Raw genomic sequence first — 9,976 nt, 5'->3', positions numbered from 1 at the left:
CACACTACTTATCCTAAATTATCCTAAGGACAAACATACACATCCATGCTCGAGCGAGGACTCGAACCTCAGACGGGACTAGCCTCACAGTCCATGACTGCAGCGCCCTAGGCCGCTCGGCTAATCCCGCGCGGCACGAGCAACTTAAATTGGAAAGACCACATAGATAATATTTTGGGGAAGGCAAAACAAAGACTGCGCTTTGTTGGCAGAACGCTCAGAAGACGCGACAAACCTACTAATGAGACAGCCTACAATACACTTGTCCGTCCTCTGCTGGAATATTGCTGCGCGGTGTGGGATCCTTACCAGGTAGGATTGAAGGAGGACGTCGAAAAAGTGTAAAGAAGGGCAGCTCGTTTCGTGTTATCGCGCATTTGGGGTAAGAGTGTCAATGATATGATACGCGAGTTGGGCTGGCAGTCAGTGAAACTAAGGCGGTTTTCTTTGCGGCGAGATCTATTTCCGAAATTTCAATCACCAACTTTCTGTTCCGAATGCGAAAATATTTTGTTGACACCCACCTATGTAGGGAGAAACGATCATCATAATAAAATAAGAGAAATCAGGGCTCGAACGGAAAGATTTATGTATTCCTTTCTCCCACGCGCCATTAGAGAGTGGAATGGTAGAGAAGTACTATGAAAAGTGTACGAAACAATAGTGACGATTTATGAGAAGAGAGAACATGTTCCCGATATCGTACAGACAGCAGAAGTTCCGCCTTTTGTTTTCTCGATAAATAAGTGACAACCGTCTTCTGTGAGGTTAGTGCGACTATAAATGGATGGAATGACATATTAATAGGTAGATTAAATTTACACTTACTTTTCTACGCTTATTTCGCAAACTCTCATATGGTTTGTGGCGGAGGGTACCCTTTACCACTACTAGTCATTCTCTTCCGTATTCCATTCGCAAATAGAGCGGGTGAAGAAGACTGCCTGTATGCCTCCCTGTGACAGCTAATTTCTCGTATCTTATCTTCGTGGTCCTTATGCGAAATGTATTTTGGCGGCGGTATAATCGTTCTGAAGTTAGCTTCGATTGTCTGTTCTCAATAGTGTTCCTGGAAAAGAACGTCGTATTCCTTCATGGGATTCCCATTTGAGCTTTCTGGTGAGTGTAGCCCGACATCAGAGCTCGAACGGAAAGATTTAGGTATTCCTTTCTCCCACGCGCTTTTAGAGAGTGGAATGGTTCCATGAACCCTCTGCCAGACACTTAAGTGTGAACTGCAGAGTAACGATGTAGATGTAGATGTAGGGTTGAAGAACATTCTGGACTCCTCGAGTGAACTATTTGGTCACCCAGATCGCCCGGCATGAATCCCATCAAACATTTATGGAATCTAATGGAGAGGACAATTAGCGAGCAAATCTTGCGCCGGCAACGCGTTTGCACTTACGGACGGAATAGAAGCAGCATTGCCCCATTATTTATCACGGAGCTTTCAACGAATTGTTGAGTCCATGCCACATCGTGTTGCTGCAGTACGCCCGGCAAAAGGAGGTCCGACACGATACTAGGCGGTATCCCATTATTATTGTCACTGAAGTGTACGAAACAATAGTGACGATTTATGAGAAGAGAGAACATGTTCCCGATATCGTACAGACAGCAGAAGTTCCGCCTTTTGTTTTCTCGATAAATAAGTGACAACTGTCTTCTATGGTTAGTGCGACTATAAATGGATGGAATGACATATTAATAGGTAGATTAAATTTACACTTACTTTTCTACGCTTATTTCGCAAACTCTCATATGGTTTGTGGCGGAGGGTACCCTTTACCACTACTAGTCATTCTCTTCCGTATTCCATTCGCAAATAGAGCGGGTGAAGAAGACTGCCTGTATGCCTCCCTGTGACAGCTAATTTCTCGTATCTTATCTTCGTGGTCCTTATGCGAAATGTATTTTGGCGGCGGTATAATCGTTCTGAAGTTAGCTTCGATTGTCTGTTCTCAATAGTGTTCCTGGAAAAGAACGTCGTATTCCTTCAAGGGATTCCCATTTGAGCTTTCTGGTGAGTGTAGCCCGACAGTTGGAATAAAATTACTCACTGTGCAAAGTGGCTGGCATGACAAGCTTACTTAATTAGCCTATCAATTTGATATCAATGACGTGCTGATGGAAGCGAGCTGGGAGTTGGGGACGTAACCAGGCTGTTTTCGTTGTGGTGAGATCTTTTCACGGAATTTCATTCTCCCACCTGCACTGGGACAGATAGTAATCGTCATAAAATCGGCTATATTACCGAGTTTAGAATGTGATACGTAGCATAAACATGATATTTACAACGTCCATGTGCTGCTACCTTAAGAGGCTTCATATGTGACGAAGCATTTGGCTACTTCGAAAGTGAGTAGGTATCCTGTGACGGAGGTAGAGCATGCTCTTAGCACTCCGTCATGAGCGAAAAATGAGTTTAACATTCATGTCATGTGATGCAGGACGTAACAGATGTTAAGCAGATTAGAAAAGGTTTTGTCATCTTATGAGGTAATGCTTAGAGGGAATATAGACTATGCCATACTGTTACAGGATTTTAACAACATGTAACGATACTTTAGTGATGTGAAAACGACGTGTGCACCCATTTATTCTGTCGTCGAAGATAACTCGTATGAAAGTGAACACTGTTTAGGATTAGGTGAAGTGGATGTTTTAAACTGGGGGTCCATGTCGGGGTGAAAAAGCTTAGAACTGCTGTATACGTTCAAGCTGCGCCTGAATGTGTCGCAATTTCCGCGTCCGGCAGCCCACAGGAAGTGGCACTTTCGCCTCAGGCGACCGGTGGATACAAGGAACGCCTAGTCGGCTATTGCCCGTAGCTGCATGGACTACCAAAGTAACCGGTATGTCGGGTGAGTGGCGACAGAAGGGATGTGTGAAAATCGCAGCCAGTGAAAATCGCACCCAGCCAGAAATCTGTGAAATTCGCACCTAGTTTTGCTGGAAGCTACCTGTTCAAGGGCACAGCCTACCTGCGCCCCCGGGAGTTGTCATCTGGTCCCAGTGCGGCACGGCCTATATGCTCTCGGGAAGTTTTCGTCCACTCAAATAACTGAACGCTTGGCCACTCACTGTCAGTGCGAGTCTAACTTTCGGAGTGTTCAGCTCGTTCGCCTTGTCTCTCTGTGTGCTTATACGTTCGATATGGAACTGTTAACAACCAACCTCGGTAAACCATGTGACCATTATGATGGTTACTCGTACATCGGAAAGAGAACCAAAGCAGACGGGACTGTGATATGGCGCTGTTCGAAACACAGAACAACATATTGCCGAGGAATGCTTTAGACCAAAGACTGTATCATGCATAGTTCACCGGAAGACCCTCGCTAATTGTAAAAAAAAGACGTTGAATCAGACAAAGAACAGATCACGAGAAGATGAGACTTCGATTTCTAAAATGTATACCCAAGAATTAGGCGACTTGCACAATCGAGGATATGATTTTGTTACCGAAATGCCAGAACAGCAAGCAATGAAGATGACATTATACATGCACCGAGACAAATCACACGACAGTCAGAAAGAGCCAGAAACACGACAAGACGTTGATCCTAAAGCAGAATTATTAACCATGAATGACGGCAGCAGTCTTTTCCTTAAGTGATGACAGCTTAGGAGATATGGTCATAGTTCTTAGCAGAAAAGCAGGAAGAGAGGCTCTAAAGACTAAACAATACCTTTATATGGATCGGACCTTCAAATGCTGTAGCAATAAATTTTAACAAATATATTCTATTCATGCAGACTTCGGGAGTTCAAGGTACGAAACAAATATCTATCCGGTGGCTCCTGCATTCTTATCAAACATCCGTCTTCTCTGCAATCTTGTGGATAATGTACCTGAATGGAAACTCAATAGTGTCACCGTTGATTTCTAATCACGTGCGGTTACAGCGCTAAAAGTTGTGATCCCGTCGGTTCAAGGGCATGGCTGCCACTTCCATATGAAGTAATCTCTCTGGAGGAAAGTGCAGGACTTGGGACTTGCTCGCGAATACAGAGAAAACGAAGAAGTAAGCCTCCATATTCAGATGTGTGCTGCCCTGGCGTTCCTTCGACCTGAAGATGTCTGGATGGCTGGCTCCTGATGCGCCATCGTGCCACCAATGCTGTAGAAGGTATGAACAACAAAATTAATAATCTTCTCGGAAAACCGAATCCTAAAACCACAGTAGCAGGGAACTCGGCATGTGCATTAATGAGGTCAGAAATAAGTGCGGAAGGCAAACGAAACAAAACAACTTATACGAAACATGATAAAGGCTAGAGAAAATAGTACAAAAGTATGAAGAGGATGGTGACATCTGGACGTTTATGAAAGCAATCTCTTATGTCCAAAAATCTAAATGAAGCCAAATGTTAGTGTTGGTTGATATACATGGAAAAAAATGTACAAAATGTAAATACTCATCGTAACTTACAAACTTAAAAATAAAATTTAAAATTTAAAAAATTGAACACAAAAAGAAAAAATATAAAAAATAGAGGAAACTGATTTTAAACACGCTTAAACGACAGTTTGCTCTTTCCATTTAGCCAGTCCAAAGCCTGGATAAATTGTCATGGGAGTCTGTTTATTACAAAAAATCCATAGACACAACATTATCCCTTCCTATAAGAAACGACGTTTCATGTATGGAGTACGATAATTGACTGTTTGAAAAAAAAATGGTTCAAATGGCTCTGAGCACTATGCGACTTAACTTCTGAGGTCATCAGTCGCCTAGAACTTAGAACTAATTAAACCTAAGTAATCTGAGGACATCACTCACGTCCATGCCCGAGGCAGGATTCAAACCTGCTACCGTAGCGGTCGCTCGGTTCCAGAATGTAGCGCCTAGAACCGCACGGCCACTCCGGCCGGCTGACTGTTTGATATTTTTTTATTTTCTCTCTGACGCTATCACAAAATTATCATTTGGTCCGTGTCGGCCAACGTCTTCCGTTTCCTGAAACAATGTAAAACATATAAAATTACGAACGTATAATTTAAAAATCGTATCTCTTCTACTTGTCAAAAGCATACTTTAAAATAAACATAAAATAAAGTGTGGCTGAGAAATACGGATGGTTTATCATGTATCTGTAATGTAAAGTACGTAACATGCGTTGTCGCATACTGTGCAAAGATGAAGGCGCTCTGTACAAGGACTGCGCATATGTAGCGCTAGGTGTGACGTGCGAAGTCTTGTACAGCTAGTTTCACCTATATTCGTGCCTAACGCTGGACTTTTAGTTAGTATGACAACTCATCTTAGGTACATTACATGTATCATATGTTGATCCCCGGCTGTGGACCAAATTTTACTTTATGCTTTTTTAAAGTATTCTTTGTGAGGTAGATGTTGTTATATCCTTAAATTCTGTGTTTTTAAATTGGTTTTCCTGTTTTAGATTGTAGTCTCTGAAGATATAGTACTAATTAAAAATCATCTAACAGAAAAAATTATCATTTCTCATAATACGTAATGTGGCATTACTAATCGTATTCGATCATCACTAGTCCCATTCACATGTACACCACATACAAGTACGTCTATGAGGGCTGTAAAAATTGGCTATTTCTGACACTATAGGCTGGCAGTGTCTGGCAATATCACGGCCATACAAATTACAGCCAAGTATACGGCAACATTGCTGGGCACTGTTGCCCGGCAATGTATGCGGTAAAACGTTTCCGGGCAAAATGTGTTTACATGAGCGACACGATTACCGCGTAATGAACAAAAGAAATTTAGTCGATATGATTGGAGCTCACCTACATTTCCATTCTACAAGGAAAAAAAATTGCAAGAACAAAACAAATAGAACAGCATGGATGCGTTCTTTTCCAAAGCAGGCGAACTGCTTCCGAAACTTTAGCTTGTTAACTGACACTGGGAGCATAAATTTTCCACAATACTGATATCCGATTTCGAATATATCGTTCAAAAGTGAAGTATAGAGTTGCAGTTGTTCAGTTTTCAGGTAGTGGGGCTTGTTACAGAGGTCTGATATTCCTCTTTCAAGAGCTGAAAAAAAAATACATTTTTGACAGTTTGCACCAGAGCTGCTAGTTATTTAGTGTTGGCTGACAAGTTTGGGGCTTTGCCTATTTTCAGATGCAACCGGTTACAGAGAATAAAATCTGTAATGAGTCATCTAACAGAAAAAATTATCATTTCTCATAATACGTAATGTGGCATTACTAATCGTATTCGATCATCACTAGTCCCATTCACATGTACACCACATACAAGTACGTCTATGAGGACTGTAAAAATTGGCTATTTCTGACAGTATAGGCTGGCAGTGTCTGGCAATATCACGGCCATACAAATTACAGCCAAGTATACGGCAACATTGCTGGGCACTGTTGCCCGGCAATGTATGCGGTAAAACGTTTCCGGGCAAAATGTGTTTACATGAGCGACACGATTACCGCGTAATGAACAAAAGAAATTTAGTCGATATGATTGGAGCTCACCTACATTTCCATTCTACAAGGAAAAAAAATTGCAAGAACAAAACAAATAGAACAGCATGGATGCGTTCTTTTCCAAAGCAGGCGAACTGCTTCCGAAACTTTAGCTTGTTAACTGACACTGGGAGCATAAATTTTCCACAATACTGATATCCGATTTCGAATATATCGTTCAAAAGTGAAGTATAGAGTTGCAGTTGTTCAGTTTTCAGGTAGTGGGGCTTGTTACAGAGGTCTGATATTCCTCTTTCAAGAGCTGAAAAAAAAAATACATTTTTGACAGTTTGCACCAGAGCTGCTAGTTATTTAGTGTTGGCTGACAAGTTTGGGGCTTTGCCTATTTTCAGATGCAACCGGTTACAGAGAATAAAATCTGTAATGAGTCGGTGCGTCGAATTTGGATAATAAATGTAATAAATCAGTAACAGTACCGGTATGGTTCATATGGTAACTACGTACGGCCTACGTATTTTGTACTTAGGATGTGTTTGGTGTGGACAGTCCTATTTATGTCATAACACATGTATCTCAGATCTGCGTTAAAATATGTAACACTTGTAGTTACCAATTGTAGTTGCCCGCATCTCGTGGTCGTGCGGTAGCGTTCTCGCTTCCCACGCCCGGGTTCCCGGGTTCGATTCCCGGCGAGGTCAGGGATTTTCTCTGCCTCGTGATGGCTGGGTGTTGTGTGATGTCCTTAGGTTAGTTAGGTTTAAGTAGTTCTAAGTTCTAGGGGACTGATGACCATAGATGTTAAGTTCCATAGTTCTTAGAGCCATTTGAACCATTTGAACCAATTGTAGTTACACCTTACTGTATTATGTTAAAGCTAACATATTATATATATTTTCCTTTATTGTTATGCCTTCATTACCCAACACGATGTGATTCACGTTGCAACGATATTTTATATACAATGGAGAAGTTCCTTAGTGAACTACACTGTGCGTCACGCTTTCTTATTTGTCGTAAATATTATAACACATTTGACAGATGTTAATGCAATGAATTTTATTATGTCTTATATAATCTTTGATATATTCTGTTTACTTCGCGTTTGTTTTAAGATCTATGGCTGTATCCAGTGTAAGGCAGTGTTCCATCACACCACAGTTGCACATCAAATATTTCATTTCAGCACTATTTGAAAGAAAACATATTGTTTAACTTGTATTTCAACGAAATCTACAAACAATAATATTCTGCTGTTATAATTCTCACTATATAGTTTGCGATTCATATGCTGACTAAGGTACTTTTGAATGTTTCTATGAATCGTTTGTAGTCCCATATTTGATGATTAGTTTATGGTGGAGTGCCTTTCATGTGCTGATTAAAGTGACATGGTAATTTTCTATGATTTTTCTGCTGCGGCGTTCTGTTTGTTTATTTAACATTGTTCTGGGAGCCTAGTCATGTGAATGTAAAGCCGTACAGGTATTTCTTCTAGCACGTGGATCAATTGGCCTTTGAAGACATCTGTAAAGTAGTGAAATTTCTCTCGATATTTTCAATGGGGTGCATGTTATATTATGAGGTGCATGCTGAAAATTGAAAGGTTATTTTCCCTTCTGTTTATGTATCCTGTATATCTCATTTTAAGGCTACCTGAAATTCACGGGCGACATATTCCCACCTCGCTTTCATAGCGCGTTGCTCTTGATCTACAGTTCGAAGGAAGTTGCGGTTTTGTACCAACACTGGATGATATTAACTAAAGCTATACAAGGGAAGCTATTTAGTTAAAGTCTAAGATATTCGATATTATTTATAATAGACAGTTCAGTTTGACGTAATTTGGTGAACTTAGGTCAAATCATTGTGAAGATATATGTACCTAATGACCTGAAAATCTAGTTTCGCGAAAATGAGAAAAGACTGTTCTCAGTGCTTTTGACTCACCCCATGCCTCTTTCAGAACATTCCAACAGCATTAATCTTGCTGGCTAGCTGCGTCTTCATCCTCTGTAGACTTTTTCAGGAACCTTTTCCTTACTCTACGCCGTTAGTGCCGACTTTCACAAACCTCTCAGCTTCTTCTACTAGTACTTGCTGACAATCGTCGGCATTCAACACATCTATCACATTATTTCCTGGTTGGGTGCCTAATTTGTCCATTAGGTTTGTCTTGATAATTACACCATCACTGAAACAGATGATATCATCCATTGCACCTGAGTACTGTCAATGGAACATGCACTGTTTGTGGTACACTTTGCCACACGCAGGTGTTGAAACTCTCATTAGGGTTTGGTGTATGGCCATGCAGATGTATGCAAAGTAATTTTGTATCAGCGAGGTCCCTGTATATTGGCTTTATTGTTTCCTGACTGTAGCACGGAAGAAATGTTTATGGTGATATTCCTGGCCCGTCCCATGAGCGTGGGTGGTTCGCAGATATTTGTTCAAACATCGTTAAGACTAAATCAACAATTGAAAAGTAATAAAAAATACGTTTTTGGAAATTTGTCTTTCAGTTGGTGACAAAAATATGTTTCCGAAAATTACAGTCATTTCACGTGGCCGTCCCCTTACACGTCTGTACGTCCAAAGTAGGCTTTATCATTGGTTACATTTGTTTTTTTAACTGTTTTGGCTACTTTATAAATGATGTTGGTGCCCAGTGTGTTTCTGTCAAAATTACGATAATGCCTGCAACAAATAAGCCAGCGTAATCTAAGGAGACTGTATATAAAGGAGACTGTATATAAAATATTGTTGTCATGTGGGTCACATCATGCTGGTTAACGAAGGTCCCATAATTTTATATATAAAGGGTGGTCCATTGATCGTGACCGGGCCAAATATCTCACGAAATAAGCGTCAAACGAAAAAACTACAAAGAACGAAACTCGTCTACATTGAAGGGGGAATTCAGATGGCGCTATGGTTGGCCCGCTAGATGGCGCTGCCATAGGCCAAACGGACATAAACTGCGTTTTTTTAAAATAGGAACCCCCATTTTTATTACATATTTGTGTAGTACGTAAAGAAATATGAATATTATAGTTGTACCACTTTTTTCGCTTTGTAGATGGCGCTTTAATAGTCACAAACATATGGCTCACAATTTTAGACGAACAATTGGTAACAGGTAAGTTTTTAAAATTAAAATACAGAACGTAGGTACGTTTGAACATTTTATTTCGGTTGTTCCAATGTTATACATATACCTTTCTGAACTTATCATTTCCGAGAACGCATGCTGTTACCTGTAAATATCACATTAATGCAATAAATGCTCAAAATGATCTCCGTCAACCTCATTGCAATTGGCAATACGTGTAACGACATTCCTCTCAGCAGCGAGTAGTTCGCCTTCCGTAATGTTCGCACATGCATTGACAATGCGCTGACGCATGTTGTCAGGCGTTGTCGGTGGATCACGATAGCAAATATCCTTCAACTTTCGCCCCTGAAAGTAAGCCGGGGACGTCATATCCGGTGAACGTGCGGGCCATGTGGTGCTTCGACGACCAATCCACCTGTCATCAA

At 40.9% G+C, this 9,976-nt stretch overlaps 1 pseudogene; it reads right to left on the bottom strand.

Annotated features, from left to right (window-relative positions):
• Nucleotides 1–2,340: 2,340 nt before the first annotated feature.
• On the bottom strand, nt 2,341–2,520 carry LOC126237704 (U2 spliceosomal RNA; annotated as a pseudogene).
• Nucleotides 2,521–9,976: the final 7,456 nt, after the last annotated feature.

This window comes from Schistocerca nitens, chromosome 2 (assembly GCF_023898315.1).
Source record: "Schistocerca nitens isolate TAMUIC-IGC-003100 chromosome 2, iqSchNite1.1, whole genome shotgun sequence".
Classification (NCBI taxonomy): Eukaryota; Metazoa; Arthropoda; class Insecta; order Orthoptera; family Acrididae; genus Schistocerca; species Schistocerca nitens.
This window is presented reverse-complemented; position numbering and strand designations above follow the sequence as displayed.